The sequence below is a fragment of the Anticarsia gemmatalis genome, chromosome 13, assembly GCF_050436995.1.
Source record: "Anticarsia gemmatalis isolate Benzon Research Colony breed Stoneville strain chromosome 13, ilAntGemm2 primary, whole genome shotgun sequence".
Classification (NCBI taxonomy): Eukaryota; Metazoa; Arthropoda; class Insecta; order Lepidoptera; family Erebidae; genus Anticarsia; species Anticarsia gemmatalis.
In genome coordinates, this window is record NC_134757.1 from 7,304,316 (window position 1) to 7,319,777 (window position 15,462).

General features: G+C 34.4%; 1 protein-coding gene across 2 annotated transcripts in view; it reads right to left on the reverse strand.

Moving 5' to 3' along the window:
* Nucleotides 1–15,462, reverse strand: part of LOC142977920 (uncharacterized) — a 57,115-nt gene that overhangs the window by 24,999 nt on the left and 16,654 nt on the right. The gene's annotated exons all lie outside the window — the stretch shown is intronic.

Here is a 15,462-nt window from a genome sequence, read left to right on the forward strand (position 1 = left end):
AAGCATGCTAGTTTGTAACATAATAATGATAATAACATTTATTTTTATTCAAATAAATTACCCAAAAATAAGTTTTTTGAGCTACCGCAATAAAAGTAGCTTTTGGCATAGTTATTACCTATCTCTATAATTTGTGTATCACAATTTCATCTAATCAAGTTCTAAACTATTCGACCTCAGCTCGCTTAGTTTACGAAACAACACATTCCCCGAAACGTGCTTAGCTGCTTAAAGTTATTTCAGAACGTTTACTCGTTCACGGTAACTCATTAAAATAATAGTAAGGAAAATGTTATGCTAATCAATACGAGGCGACGGTAACAAACTTTTACGTAAGCCGTGGCGTGTTGGCGAACCCGGATTTCATTTATGTAATCACAATTTACAAAAGCAGGTAATTTTGATGTATATTACTTATTGTTCGTGTTTCAGAACCACTGCTGTTACGTAAACGAACAACACTATATACAGCAGGATATTTTAAATGCCGTGTTTATAATACTGTTTAATGAGGACTTATTTATTAAACACACACTCATTAAACCGCTAAAATACAACGTGCGTAAACACACAAAATTATTAATTCACAACGATTTACATTCTGCCATATTCTCACGTTTTAATTGTTAAAATACATTTTGTGATATAATGAAGTGCTTTCGATAGCGAGTTATTAAAAAGTAATTGAATACCATTAACATATCGACGCAGTGAAGTACTCATTAATAAGTTAATCAGAGCGATTTACCGAACACTCTGTATAACGTGAAATTAGTGATCGATGTAATTGATCGTAATTAAGTTTTTAATTGGATTTTATCACGAATTATTTTATTAGTAGGTACACGTTTAATCAGTACATTATTTTACCGACCTATTTTTATTCTAAAGGTTTTTTATCCTTAGAGCAACATATATTAAAAAAGTTTGTTCAGTCAAATATAAAAGGCACGGCAAACTATGATGACCGCTCAGTAGACTCTTTAACGACATTTTTCAAAGCGTCATTGTATTGAAAACATACTTCACCACAAGTGGTACAAAGCTGCCAAACTTTTCCATTTCCATATTCACACAATATTTCTCAATACATAAAGTTTTGTCGATAATCCAGAACATTAGACATCTGCTACAAAAGCAAAATGTGGAAGTGAACGAGGAAAACACGTTGTTGTATCGTCGACGTGTTTTTATTATTTTGATTTTCATGCTAAAAATTACAGAACGGGATTAGCGCGTTCATGCATTACCGGGAAGCGATAAAAAAATAAGCAGCTATCTAAAAGTCGTGTTTTCGTTCGGAGTTTGCTTATAATAATATGCCAAAGGGTTAAAAATTTAATTTTTTAAATCATGCAATATAAGTAAGAGTATAGTATAGTATTGTCATTCTTAGAATTGGCGTAAAAATCCGTCGTAATTATATAATTTTTGGTGATTTATAATTTCATAGATTTGTTTTATTCGATCCCAAAGAATATTTTCATTAATAATTTCCAACATTAGTTTTTTTAATGCTATTAGTATTAACATGGACTATAAAATATTCCTATCTATCCTAAAACCACAACAATAAGCGAGGCATTAGCATAATCCGTCAATAAAACACTCGGAAGCAATCCGATTACTAACGTACATTTTTGTTAATCCTATTAAAATAACCCATACATTTTAAAGTTAATCCAATAAGTACATACACGTTAGTATAGTAGTAAAGTTATATATTATACATCTATAGCAGTTATACATGCACTGTACACCCTTAAAAATGTATAGTCTACGTGTATTATACACTACTATAGTTTATACATATATTTCTGCTCAAATTAATTCTGTTTTTTTGCGTGAAAGGGTATCAAGTATACTTACCTAGGTACATTCTCACAAAAGCTTGCATTTATTATATTTTCAGAAATGTAAAATTTTGGGCGTTGTGAAATTGTACGGATTGGCCTATGTTCAGCTGTGGATGATTTTAGTAATATGCTTTTAGTCAAATTTTTACCTCAAATTGACAGTTTCGAGTAATCATTGACATAATTTAGCCTAACATGAAATGAATATTTCATGAGTTGACAGAAGCTAAAGGTATTGATTAGTTATTTTCCATAAACACAAATTAATTAAGATATTTATTACGTCTTAACTACTTTCGAAATCCGGTATAAGCGCTCTCATAACACAAGCAATTAAATTACCTGTAAAGTACGGTGCTATTTTTATCGAGATACTTCACTTATAATAATGTTGCTAGGTCGGGAGGTAAATCAATCTTCAATGAAGATAGCCGCTTCAAGATTCTTGAACTAAGAGCTTTATTTGAAGGGTTTTGGTAAAACTTAAGACCCTGTTGTTGTTATTTAAGAGCAATCGTTTATGATTCGATTAACTTGGAGTTTTATTACCAAAATACCTAATTTATGACAGAGAGGATGACGGAATCAAGTTAAGGATTTTGACATTGAATGGCGCATATTGTAAATATTTATCACTCAGTACTATTGGGGTTATGCCTGTCAACAAAATATATTATGGTCATTGATTCATTTGGATACTGTTATTGTAGTAATATACCATTATATTAGTAAAAGCATGGGAAATCGTAAATCAATCATACTAAAACTAATACGTACGGTAAGCCTAGCTAAAACCCCATTCATTTCTTTGACGTGAATATATTTCTGTCTCTTTCTTATAATATGTAAAGATTAAAGCGAGAAAGAGAGAACAAAGTGTCGAAAGAATTACAATTTTCGCTACGTTCTAGAATAACAAATCATAAATCAGGCCGCAATATTAAATTTCTTTATCTAGGCACGGTCTAGCACTTACAGGTGTGGAATAGAATTTATGGCCTCCGCATATGTCGCGAAGGGCCGCTGAATGTATTGCCCTACTTACGGGGTCGATTGTGTCTCACATTTGCTCCGATCGTATACGTTCGTGTAATATTTGTCCTTTGTTTTACGCGGAACAGTAAACACAGAAGCGTGAGATGTTCTTTTATTTTAGTTATCCTGTCACGACGTATATGAAGGAAGTGCGCAGACTGGCTCACTTTATTAGTAGGTACTCTGTAATCTAGTTTAAGAAATTGATAAGATTCGGATATAATTATTCTAACTACATATTGTTACTTATTATGATTCAATGACATTCATACTCCGACATTTGTCAAAATGGTGCCGTCGGCCACGGCCGCATCTGCGACCGATGAATCGTCGCTACCGTAGCTATTGCCGTAGATATTACAAATCGTGACTGCAAAGGCGACTTTATTGCTTCTTCATTTTAAACTTCAATGCCCGTTTCCCTTTTTATTTCAAGACACTCAAGTCTACCTTTCTTTGTGTGGGTGCTTGGATAGGTATCCGTCTTTGTTGGAATCTCAATAATAGAATTTATCTCGAAATAGGACACAGTGTTAGCAGTTTTATGCTCGCCGCCGTCATAACGTGAATACAAATTTTCATAAGCGCTTGTAATCCGTCGCTCCCTTCGGCGTTCAAATGTAAATTTTCCTAAATTCCTTCATTTCAATCCTTTAGCAGAATCAGAAATTCAAATCGCGGTTTTAATCTTGGAGTGGATTTTGTGAAAAAAGTTTTCTTTATCGCAAGGTTTTGCTTGAATCGTGAAATGACAAGATTCAGGTGCTTACATATGTGAAGTATTTTTAGTCGTATTTATAAGACTCATTGAAAAAGTCCTCAACGTGTTTTTAATCATTTTATTAACGAACTAGAAAAAGCGTAATAAGGCAATGTCTAACCAACTAGTCTCATTTTAAAGGCTTATTAGTAACTAAATATGTATTCAAAACCTCATCAAATATGTTTTTAATTATAACCAACAACTGATAACGCTTTAAATATGAATGTATAAGCAGAAATTCGTTTAATTAAACGCCAGTTTTAATTATAATAGGGGTTGCGCTCAATAAATTAGACATTAAAACAGTACGTCGGCCCCATAAAACGGAAATTAGACGCCATGACGTTATAAAGCAAAGCAAAACGATCGTGTTTGTTGTAATAACCATTGCAGCGCACAACCAGACGTTCGGAAGTCACCGCAACAGTGACACAGCAATGCAAATGAACTTAAAAGCGAATTTGTGTTCCCAAATGCAGAGCGCTTATAAAGGGTTTAAATTTGCAATTCTATTATAAACGCGATGCAGATAATACGTTGAAATGTAAAACCGATCGGATGGTTCGTCCGTTGAGTATGTGAATCGGTAGATAACGTTTGAACTGCGCTCCGTACTCGGACCGTATTTACTGCACTAAATCCCGCTCGCAATTGAAAATTAACGAAAGATTTTTTTATTGGTGCGAATGTTTTGTTAGAACTGTTGTTTTTACTCATAAAAACGTTGTATTTTTTATACTTTTCGAAATTGAAAAGAGTTAAAAATATTTACACTATACTCCTAAGTGCACAACGTTGTAAAAGTTACGAGACCAAAAAACTTTGAAAAGAACCCTATTTTTTAGTTACTTCTATTACATTTCAGTCAATTTCATTTTCTACAAGTAAGTACATAAATCAATCCCACAAAAGACGTTCAATCACCACACGAAAGCATTAACTGCGAACAAAAAGTAACTTTAATACGTCCCTGCATTAAAAACACAAATTGGGTCATTGATCCTCCCTGGACAAGATAATTTGGTGGACAGTGATAAATTAATGAGTAAATAAGCGTTGATAATGATCGAAAGCAAAAAGTAGCCGAACCCCTGTTTGCAAACGCAGCTTGACAAATGAACGGGCAGTGTAGAAAAAAATAATTGCGCCATTTAAATGTCGCCTCAGTGCAAAGCTAAATAAATTGACTCCCTCTATTTATGTTTGCGCGGCAAATTCCTCTTGGCACTATTTAGGTAAGCACGGTTTGTTTTGCGGGATTCTTTGTTTTGCGCCACAAAAAATATCAGAGGAATGCGGTTCGGATAATCGTTCTACGTATTTTGATATTGATAGTACATTCTATAAAATGAAAAATGTTTTGCGTACTTATAACAAAATAAATATTCGTGAACGAACATTTTAAGCAGATTTTGAACAAGACAATTAATAAACATGATCTCACGAATGTAAATTAGACTGCGTATTCTATTCTTATTCAACTATAATGACAAAGCCTTTTTATCTCTTGTCGATATATCTAGTCATAAAAATCTGAATCTTAATCAATCATCAACAGCAAATTAATATATAATCTTCGTAGTTTAGTTGTAACACAATTTACTAGTACACTAATAACAATCTATAGAGCTAACCTGCTTAGCGAGCCCAACGATTACAGCAATTTCCTCTTAGTTACGGCGACGCTTAGCTAAACAGTGACCCAGTGACATAGTGCAACAAGAATGAACTTTACTTTAACGATGTCTTAAGAGCTATCAAATATCTAGACAAACAAGGCGTGAATAAGACGGGGAACGACGTGAGGGCTTAATGAATGTCAAATGTGTTTTCGTCGTTGTCGTTGTGTATTTGAGCACTAATATAATCTGGGGGCACGGAAGTGCCCCCGCAAGTCGAGCAAAAAAAAAGCGGCACGGCCGTAACATCCTTTTCTCGAAGCAATTCGGGCTATTTTTGACACCCCTATAATTTCGTTGTGGATAAAACAAGAAGCCTGGATTTTCAGCAACTAATCAGTCATTGTATAAACACGGTAAATTTAAAATTTCAGTCAATTTGAACCAGTAGTTTAAGAATGACAACTTATTAAAATTTTGAATTTTGTCACTCACTGATTCACTGACTCACTGACTCACTGACTCACCGATCATCAAAAGTCTAAGGTACTTCTAGCAGACTTAGAAGCTTCAAATTTAAAATACAAATAGGGTTTAGTGTCTTAATCATGGGAAAAATTTAATATTTTCTAATTTCGGTCCAGTTTTCTAAATACACCAACTGCAACAATAACTTTGTAATCCCATATAAATGTATAACATTACAAGGTTACATTTGCAGTTAATGAATTATTATTACTGGAGAAAATAAAATAAATAGCTGTAAATAGGTACCTACTATATGAAGCATAACGGGAGGGGGTATAGGGTGGGTAAGGGTGTTTAGCCCATGAATATGAACAACATTCCCATAGGAAAATATGTTGAATTATGAAAAAAAAACGTCTTTCCATACAAATTGGACTTATGTTCGCTCTACAAAAAGAAGTGAGATCCCATCAAAAACATCCTGTAAAAACCTCAAGTCTCGCCGTAAAAAGTTGTGAGATCTATATAATACCAAGTCGATTAATCTATTTAGTCTCTACTTAAAGGACCTTCTGTCTTAAGTTATTACGTATGTTATTATCATGCCATTTAAAAAAAAATACCTTTAAAACAAATAGATCGACTTGGTCATCGCAAGAAAACACAAATTCACCATTAACATTTCAGGAGCATTAACTTCTCGTCGTGCTGTGTAGTGTGATACATACTAATAATGAAATCATGCGATGGCCAGGTCGGTCTATTTGTTTTAGAGGCATTTTTTTAAATTGGCATGATAATAACATACGTAATAACTTAAGACAGAAGGTCCTTTAAGTAGAGACTAAATAGATTAATCGACTTGGTATTATATAGATCTCACAACTTTTTACGGCGAGACTTGAGGTTTTTACAGGATGTTTTTGATGGGATTCTCTTATTGATAAAATGATGTAATGGTTTTCATTAATGAGGTGTGTGAGTAGTGGACATGTATAGGTAACAGAGAACGCATGGGTATGTAATGTGTCCTTATTTTTAATCCTACAAATCTGAGTTACAAAATTCTATCATTGATTGGAAGGTAATATTGTTATAGGTATAGGAAATATACCTTACTTACCTACACTACAGGTGTAGGATATAGGTGTTTCGTAAAAACCACGCAAATAAAAAGTAGAGTAGAGACTAAGTATAGACACACACGTTACCTAGTCCGTGTATAAATAAAAAGAAATGTGTTAATAATAATAATATAACGTGCTAAAGCCACTTAAAAACTGCAATAGCGTGGTTATGTACAATATAACTCGATAATTACAAACGTGTTTCAGTTGAAATTATTTCATTTATTTGAGTAGCTACATGTTGTTGCTTATCGTAACGCTTTTGACCTAGAAAGGGTTATTATATCATAATTATAAGGTGTATTTTAATTATAATCTTTAGCTGTTTTTGAGTACTCGTTGGTAGCGCGAATCTCTACTACTGTCGACTGTAGGCAACCGGCTAGCAATCGAAAAATGCTGTGTGAAAATCAATCAAGGGCTCTAACGGGCCCCGAAAGAATTACTATTGCAGTGCCTCGATACAGGACATTTTAAATGCCAAACCCTCTATTCTCGATAGTACCGACTGTAAAGAATCACACTTGTGCAGTACAATTTCTATTGTCGGTAGGCAAATACTATTAACTAGAGAGCTTTTGACATTAAAATTTATTTGAAAAAAAAAAATTGTTCACAAAAAGAACGCTAGTGGCGTAAGTTTCTCATACAAAATTGGTCGATAGGTAGCTTGTAACCGTAAAATGTAATGGAAAAAAACCTATCAAAAATATTTTTTATGTTGCTACTCAACAAAAAATGTTATCTCTATTTTTCAGATACAAAGGAGATTACTAAAATCTTGAACTATCTACCTAAAAAATAATAGACAAAGGATCAACGCTTCTAGCAAGTTTTAAAAACATTTGAGAAGGTACTAGTTTTTTCACATCACAGACAACACATTCTTTGGAAATCATCATCTTATTATATCGACCAAATGTCAAAGTCATTTGACATTTGTTCGCCAACATAGTAACAGACTACCAGAACAAAATGTCAATACAGTATCTAGATTAGTAATGTAGTAGGATTACACTATTTGTTAGACAATGGAGAGCTAAAATTCTCTGAATACATAGAGAATATAGCTAAAACTGCAGAATGTATATCTCTTCTATGATCGAATTTCAGTGAGCCACTTCAATTAGGTCGTCCGCCCGCTTAGCCCCGGGCTACATCGAGCTTGTCTGTACACTATTTATTAATTTGCATAAATTCAAATATTCAGTAACAGATTGGCCAGATAACAAGAACTTAGTTTGGACAACAACAGAATGGTTGTTTTATGAGAAACTTCAACATCTAAAAACTTGATTTATAGAATAAGTCTTAGTCTCATGGTAAAAAGCATTTCAGTTATCAACTGTCGTCCATATAATATTATGTTTTCTAGAAGGTATTTTTGTTGAATTCTGATAATGTGGCCTTAACTACATATTGGTATATTTATGTATATCGTTATAATCTCTATTAGCGAGTCTAATAGGCATAAGTATGTGTTTATTTTGGATAAAATCATAAAAACTAAGCATAGCTAAAGTCTAAACTTCAACCAATTATATCAACGTCAGGTAAATGTTCATTTATTAAATCATATTCTACGTAGCCAGTCTTAAGGACCTAGTGACTTGTGCCCTCTCGTCAAAACTCAGTGAACTAATTCGATCTAGTTGATGTACTACATTTTCCTGCTTTGTAGTTAGAAGGGTCTAAGTCCAAGTAATAAGCCTAACATAAGCAGCCATGTTACTTAATCTAACCGTGCCTGGAGGAAAACTTTCTAGGTTCAATAAGCCTCTAGCCATTATGCGTAGCGGCTAGACAGACCAACTCATCAAATCAAATAGAATACAAAAAAAAAAAAAAAATCAAATCATTTATTCATTTAGGTCAAGTGCTGACACTTATGATAGTCAATGATACAGAGAGTGAATTTACCGCCAGTTCGGAAGGTAGGGCCAATGAGAAGAGCTGGCAAGAAACTCCTGGCCACTCTTTTTAATCGCCAAATGATTTTTACAATATTTATGCTGGTATAAATACGTTAAAGATAGTTGAAATCTTCAAGGTTTTAGACGTTTTGACTAAATTACAGTACATAGTGTATTTTTTCTTGCTATGTTCTACAAGAATACTAGACGTAACTCGAGTTAAATACATTTAAAATATTAACAACCATATTATCTCAGATTGTAATTCATATGCTCTGACTGCATAAAAAAATGTTTAAACTGACTGCATTAAAAACCTTTTAGTTCTAAGCAGCTTAAGTTGAACAGTTTTAAGTCAATGCTATTGCATGCTTTAACAATTTAAAAAAGTACTATGTTCTAAATAATCTATGTATTCGATAACGTAGTGAATTTGGCGCACATTTTCCATATGAAAACAATATTCTACTGGCTACATCTAAAACTTTGACAATTAATTTCAATATCCGCCAATACCGCTGCTTTACGGGACTGCAGTTGTCTCAACTATTTTATTAATTTGCATAAATTCAGTGTCCGAACTAACAGATTGGAAACTATGAATTACTTAGGTCGCCAGCGGCCGTTCGCGGTCGACGACCACTATTCCAACTTTTTTGGCACGGACTCAAAGCTACTCAGTTATAAGGCTCGCCACCTACTATGGCCCATTTGCGCAACATAAACGTTTCAGTGCAATATGTTTCGTTAATAGTAATCACATGAAGTTGATGCTTGCAAGTGGTTGGCGGGTGTAAAACACAGTCAAGCAGCCAATGACGATTCAAAGAATGTATTATTATTATGAATATTTTTATGTGTATTTTTATTATTGTCAAAGGCCGGTGTTCATCTATCGCAGATTTTCAGACGTCACACAAAGGAATATTTGTAACGAAGAAACATTACCGTCGTGACCTATGAGGTCTATGCGGGATTGACAAACGTGAGTCTTGTTTGAACATATATTGAAGAAACGAAAACAACGCGATAAAACCTTGCATAGAGAATGCCTAAAATACTCTAAGAAATAACTACTCACTCAATGAAAAGTTTGGCTTCAAGTTGCGATATTGTTGCCTCTTTTAAAAAGCCTTTATGAACCCATCCCATCCGTGTTTTCTTCCCATAGGTACGTATACGTATTATTTAGTTTCAGCACGTCCGCAGCATGAATTTTAGTGGCGTTAGTAATTTAATTTCATCTGCTATAGTCCGGCAGGAACAATAACCATTCCAACAGCACACCACATAATGGACACCGGTTTGCTAATTACGTGTATTAATAAAATTTGTACTGAAACAGATTATTGGTGTCTAATCAGAACACTTTGCTTCTGTGGCGGAATAAACACAACTAACGAAAAAACTGTAAATATTCTTCTTTGGTAATTTCGGATAATAATGTGCAAACATTTATTTGCCTATTTTTCTTTAAAAAAATATACTGTGTTTTCGACTCGACATCAGTTTAAAAGGTTATATTTTAATAAATCAACTACAAACTTTTCACGTGGGTGTTTTTGCTAAACAGCTTTATCAGAATTCCAGAAACTACAAACAATATAAAAAGCAAACTATATTTAGAATTAATGATCGTCATTCAAATCGCAATCCTAATATACAATGCCGTGTTGCGAACTACATATTTGATTCAAAGTTTAGCTGTAGGCATAGCTTCTTGAGCATTAATTACATATACACCAACACGCACAATGAGTAATGAGCATACGCGTCGCATTACCTCTACGACGTACTAAGTACATATGCCAACATCATTTATATTACGTATGTACCAGGACAGCTGAGTCGGGTATACGACGAACGGCTTCCGGCCGTCACAATCCTACTCAATCCTAAGTGATAGTTTCTGTCGCAGCATACCTACTTATTATACCAATTAATTATAGCCTCTTATACGGACTTACTTCAACTTTGTGGAAACCATTCCTGTTTATTAATGCGGTCCATTATTCAGAGGCAGCCGCAGATGAGACGCAGAGAGTCTGTACATTCTTGAAATATATTCATCTTGCCTCGTTAAAAGTAAGTTGAGTTGGAAACTTGACTTTATGATAGTTGTCGTTTGTTTTAAATTGTTCAATCTGGTGAAGTTGGGAGTCTTTAGTTTATTGTTAATGTCACTTTTAATTCTGTTTTTTTATAGTTTAGTGTCGGAATTGGGGTTTAGTACATGGCAACTACTTTGGAACGATTGGTCAATGAACTCTTGTGAAACGTAACATAAGTTGTTGCAATCTATAAATTTTTACTAAGTATCCTGATCTGATTATACTGACTCTGTGGCTGGGCTGATTTTGAATTCGTATTTTCTAATTAATATAAGAATGACACAAATAACCGTAGTACCGAGTACTAACTTCTGCTTAGCTTACAAAAGTACCTAGAAAATATAAAAAACAGTACAGCCAAATAACATTTTTCCCATAAAACACAGCATCGTTACTAGGAAACATATGCCGTCATATTTACCAACCACTATAAACAATAATTGAACTAGTGTCCATATAATTTTATTACATATAAGTGGTTAGTACAATAAAAGCCAGTTGTTCCCTCGACCACCGGTCCCATTGTGTTGCCTGAATACTAAACACTGTGAAATGTTTCTTGTAATATTTCTAACTTTTGCTCGCCATTTCGTCTGCGTGAAACATTTTCCCCGGGAAAAATGTATTCTGTGTTGATTTAAACTATAAGCTGTCTGTGTACCAGATTTTATCGATATATGTCCAGTAGTTTTGCCATAATTAAGTAATAAATATGCGAAAATTTGTGTTTGTAAAATTAGTATAGACTAATTTTATTATTTCTTAGGGTTGTCTTGAGTTTTAACGAAAAGATTGTAAAATAATTTTCAAACATTTATTAGCACTTTGATACATATTATTTTTGCAAGATCTTACCATACTATTAAAATGTAATCAGTATAAATTCCTTGCTACAAACCACTGGTACATAATTATTCGGAGCGTACAATAACACTTTATAGGATCCCTAAAGTTTCTTCGTTATTCGCCTCCGATAGTATTGGCATGCAAATTTCCTAAATGCCTCTACGTCCGGCCCGAGTGCAAACTACCATCGCGTTCAGTTAAATCCCTGATGTAGGCCAATCTCGGGCAAATAAGTTGTGAAGTGAAAACTTTAGCCACTCATTTTTGTTTATGTATGGGCCTCGATCCTACGTTCTGCTGAAACGGAATACAGAAATTGGTACAGGTATATTGAAACTCTGTTATGGTGCCACGGCCAATCTGCTGAGCTGATTTAAATGACATGTCAATGCGATAGTTGGATACAAAGGCTATCTAATCAGCTATCATACAGTGCAGCCTTATATAGTCGAATAATTTTAAAATTACAAGAGTAAAATTCTGTCAAGAATATACAAAGCAAACTATATACCTACGTGTGCTTACACAAGACGCTGCCACGAAACACGGCAATTCCATTTGCGAACTCGAATGACAATATTTTGTAGAGCAATAACAGGGAACGCGTACATTAATCAAGAGATTTTCTTGGCAGTAAAAATTTAAATGAAAATAGATTTTCCTTTACAAATTTCATTTGGGATCCTGTCAGTGAGATCGTTTGCCCTCGCATTTTGTCCGTAACGAAGTGTTCCTTCTAAACTGTTATTCCCAATTCGCCACGGTATGTTAGGCAAAGTAGGAAGGTACCTTTTGAAATATTTTTTGTCCCAAATTTAGTCTCATTTTATATACTCGTATTTAAATTTGTTGTCTTTAAGTGACCCGTATCAGCCCTTTGTTTTAACAGCGAAAAGTTTATTTGATCTTAGAAAAGACGTTTAAGGAAATATCTTTGTTTTATAATTTACAATATTTCAGTAATTCGAACAAAGAGAATGTATTTACGCGGGTACCGTGAAAAACACACCCGAGATACAAAACAACCGAAGCATTTTCCATCAAACTCCTCATAATATTGTATAAAATTAATGACCCTTCAGACTGTCCTAACTTTATTATAATCTCTCGAGTGCGCAATCGCGCAACCAACCACATGATCCAAATTACACAGACGACGGAGAAAAATAGATCGACATTTTTCATCAGCGAAGTTTCGTTAGCAAGTTCCAACCATGTCTTCTTTATTAAGCTCGATAGAAGATATATTGCACATCTCATGGCTGCCGACTCTACCGTGTACTAAACCCTAAGGAAGTGCGATATCAGTATAATAGGCGTAGGTACCGCCTATAAAGATAACGTCCTTCCGTTACGTTTGCTTCGCTGACCGACGCAACGCTGACATTATTCTTTGCTCGTGAACTAAGATAAAACTTCGAGGGAAAATATTTTGTGTGTAATCCCCAAAGACGACGCATTTTCCTTATTTCAAATATACTTTGCGTTAACTTCATTCGACACCATGCAAAAAAATATTATAAAGGAGCCTCCTTGGAAACTTATACGAATTAATGTTGTGGGAATAAGTTCGCCGAGAATAATTTTCTCAGAAATTATGGATTACCGAAGGGCGCTTTATCAATGCCTGGGTAATATATCGCTTCTCGTCTTACATTTTCTTATAGGAAAACAACTTCGTCATGAATTCAGCATCACGAATTCTTTCTTAGATACAAATAATTTATGATATATTAACAGTACTCGCTTTTGTAATATGAATACTTGAGATAGAAAAGTAGATCGTAAGAGTAATATTAATATGAAACATGCTTACTTATATATTTCTTATGTACACAGGTTTTTATTACTTTAATGTAATTGTATACTTTTTTGATACTGTTATCAAATTAGGGCTTACCGAATAGGTACTGGAACTAAACCGTTACAATTTTCATATGGCTATCATCAATAACAAAGATGTCAACAACATAATTAAGGATTTGAAAACTAACCATTCTACAAAAGTTTCAGATAGATTGCTTACTATCATTGAACTTGTTATTTTCAATAAATAACATTAAAAACCCACATAAAAACCGCCCATACAATAATCGTCCTAAATGCTTATTTTTATTGTCCTGTATTCGTGACTGAAAAACATTTCTTGACACGATAAACAAATAAAAGCGTTTATGTGTTACACCATCCGGTCAGTTAAAATATTTCTACCGTGGAGTGAGTATAACAACGATTACGGCTATTGCAGAACAAACAACATTCAAAGAAAGATGGGAAACATTGGGAAAAACATGAAACCAACAATTTTCACAACAAACAGAATATGTTGGACACGCTTCACTTGTTCTCAGCAGTATTGTATTTCGTCGACGGCCATCATTGTGTTTTGGAGCATTTGTTTCCTTACGAAACGGCAGTTAGGGATATTTATTGGATGAACTTGTGGCGTGATGTCGCTTTTTAGCCAATTGTAGCCATTTTTGTATCTACACGCTCCAGTTAGATATATTGAATGTAATAAAAGTTCGATGGCAATTTCGATTCAGTGGTACAAACACTTCGCTACTTTTATTTCGCATTACCGTTTTAACTTCCTGCATTTTAGAGTCGTTCATTGGATTAGCAATAAAAGGACAGTGCTAAAAAATATTTCTTTTAAGAACAAAGAATATAAAGATTTTTATCCAAATCACTTAACCGCGCCGCCAATCATTATAATCCCGTATAATCCAATTAAATCTGTGAGAGCTACCATCAAAAAGTCTTATTAAAGTTTTACAACCCATCTTATGACGGACAGGACTTATGCAAATGAGTGAAGGGTATTTTGAACGGCTGTGTGTCCTGGATTAAAGGGGACGGGACGAGGCGAGCTGTTTTTACAGTGCCACATGGTGTCGAGGGCTTTTAAACAAAACAAGCAACTGAGGGGAGGGGATAAGTAGCTAAACGGACGCATCTACATTTTTGGGCTTATGTATACACTAGTAGTGTACCGTCACTTGTTTCCAGATTATGTGGAAAGCTTATTGAGTAGACCAAGGATTACAGACTTGGTGGTTTGAATGCTGTTTGGTGAAAGAATTTGTTGCAACGAATGCAACTGCGCGTTGTTTGTTAAAACATTTCAGTTCTTAGCCAATAAATCGATAAACAAAGTGAAGTTACAACTTAGGCGTAAAACAATTTCGGGGATTGTCATGTACATAAACACCATTTTAATATAACCACAAAAGTTTATAACGTAAAAAAAAACACGCAATATATTTTCTCGCGTCCTTCGTATCTGACCCAGACAGTTATCTAAGTTCTCGACGTTCGTTAAGATATTTTCCAGCCACCACGCCTTTGGTAAAAGTATATCGTTTCTAATCTTCCCCTGCTTTCACGGTTTTGTTTTAGAAAACCTCCCTTGGGCTCGGCGTCGCTCCCCGCGCCGTCTCACTGGCTTCAGAGTACATTATCTATGTCAATACTGTGAAATGGGCGAGCCATTTTACGAAAACATTTTGGTATATCGCGTGTATCCTTAAAATAAGGACCCGTGTGGGAACCATTACGAAGAGATTTCTGTCCACAAACAGGCTATAATATGGGTATATCGTTATGTAACCCACTCACGACGTATTTTTCCGAATCACGATTTATCGGATATGGTATTAAGGTTTACTTTTTCACCGGAACAAAGGTGATGCTCGATGTGTATAGGATTATCTGCAGTGAC